We start from the raw sequence: 2,500 nt of genomic DNA, 5'->3' as shown, positions 1-2,500 counted from the left end.
GCGATTTCGTTATATGTTACTTTTTACTATCGTTCGCATTATCTTCTACGTATTTTGCGTACTCCTAGTTTCCTTCTCAGTGTAGGTGACAAGGTTGAATCAGGATGTTATAAAATCGTAAATACTCTGTGAGATACCATGAATTACTGATGACATTTGAAATACTGCTTTCATTTGCCCATCATTAGGTCACTATACCAATTTTCATTGTTTTTCTTCCTACACCCTATCTTAACATTTTGATTAATTATATACGAACGTTTATATATGGAAGAAAAACATACAGACGTACATACTATCTAATAGTTTAATTTACATTTAGGATATCAAAGCTATTAGCACATATATAGGACTGAATCACTATTGTTCTTATTACTATCATCATTGCTGTTGTTATTATTGCTGATATTATCACAATAACCTAATTTTACTCTGTGTATATTGCTGAGTGCCCCATTCCCCTTCTTAATGCCCCCCAAAACACGAACTGAAAACAAACATGCTAATGCTGACATTATAACAATGATACCTGCTCTACTACATATTTACTCTAGATTATTACTGGGTGCCCCTTTCCCTTTCTTAATGCCATTCAAAACACAAACTGAATTCCAAACGGTACCCATTTCGCAAAACGATTCATCCAGCGTCCAAACATATACAACGAATGAAAAGCAATTGCAACACCAAACAACAAAACGACCGCTAATCCCTTCCTTATGAACAAACGCACTCCCACCAGATCACAGCGCAGCACCTTAGTCATTCGCGGTTCTCAGCATTTTGTATTTACAGCTAGAGGGAAGAATTATTTCTGTATGTAGATCACTAAAACACCAGGGAACGAAAAGAAAAATGGGAAAATTAATATAACCTATTTTACACATATATGGATATCTAAGAATGCATCAAGAAAAAAATAACAGGAACGAAAGAGAGAGAGAAAAACGTAATATGATGGTATATTCCTGTAGATAATTGAGCATTTAATCTGATCTAAACTTCAAGGAATCACTGCCCGAAGGACATTCGAACTCGTAATTACATTCTCTTCAAAATAACTTCATTCATATCTCAACTTCTAGATCCGAACTTCTTGCTGCATCTTGTAGTAAAAGCCTCACTCAAAAAAAGTACCTCTTCAAGATAATTTTGTTCAGTCTTGTTAGACGTGGAGAATCAAGAAGAAAAAAACATAGATATAGCTCTTAACTTTTTAGGACTATTTATTTTGTATTTCTTATTTTATTTGCACAGATCAGACCTTAAGATCAAAGTGGAATCGGTGTGTATTTCTCTCCTGGAATAACTTTATCGAGTTATTCACATGAAAAACCTGACTCTATCTACATTCCAGCTCGTCTAGATGCATACACAGAACAAAATTAAAAAGAACATTCGGAATTGTTCATCATAAACAGACAGAACAGCGACAAACGGCCAAAACAGCAAGTCTTAAGAAAACGCCAAGACAATTGAACAAAGATATTTTCTTCAGTGCACACTCATCACTCGTCGTGTAAGGTATCTATGTAATGTTTTTAAATTAAACCGATCTCTGTAGGTCGTATTTCCTTCCGATTTAGTTTTTTCTTTCTTTCTTTATTTGCACGTGACAATAATACGAACGCATTTTCTTTCTACCAGTGTTAAATTCCCTCACTTGATTTTACCCACACTATCTGCAACTCAGTGAACTATACTACGTGTATTTGCAACTCAGACAGTCATACTACGTTTACAGGTAATAAGGTTCTAAGACTGAATGATAAACACGCCTTCATCTTCGAACACACTCTAAGACAAACAAACACACTCAGAAATTGTTAAGACTTACCACACTATCCAGCGTGCGGTGTCTGTGGCAGCAGGTGGGGGAATAACAGAGTGATGTAAGTTTATTGCTATTATATATACCAAAAATCACATGGACGTTCAAACGCCATTTATATCCTCGTGCAAATTCAGTTCCCTAGTAGTCATTATGTGAGTTATTCCCATATAGACATACATTCATAGATGCACATATATTTGCACACAAACATAAATATATGCATATAGATATTTGTATATATATACATATATATATACATATATATATAATTATACACACACACACACACACACACACACACACACACACACACATATATATATATATATATATATATATATATATATATATATTTATATATATAAATATTTTATATATACATATATATACATATATATATATACAAACACACGCACACATGTAAATATATATATATATATATATACAGATATATATATACATACATACATATATATATATATATATATATATATATATATATATGCACACATGTATAAATATGTATACATATACATATATATACATAAACATAGACATGCACACACACACACACACACACACACACACACACACACACACACACACACACACACACACACACACACACACATATATATATACATATATATATATATATATATATAT

At 32.4% G+C, this 2,500-nt stretch overlaps 1 protein-coding gene across 1 annotated transcript in view; it reads right to left on the bottom strand.

The window, feature by feature from the left end:
- LOC125043630 overlaps positions 1-2,500 on the bottom strand; it is a 32,377-nt gene that overhangs the window by 25,467 nt on the left and 4,410 nt on the right. The window lies entirely within an intron of this gene.

Source organism: Penaeus chinensis, chromosome 34 (assembly GCF_019202785.1).
Source record: "Penaeus chinensis breed Huanghai No. 1 chromosome 34, ASM1920278v2, whole genome shotgun sequence".
NCBI lineage: Eukaryota > Metazoa > Arthropoda > Malacostraca > Decapoda > Penaeidae > Penaeus > Penaeus chinensis.
The sequence above is the reverse complement of the archived record's forward strand: the minus strand, read 5'-3'. Positions and strand labels throughout refer to the sequence as shown.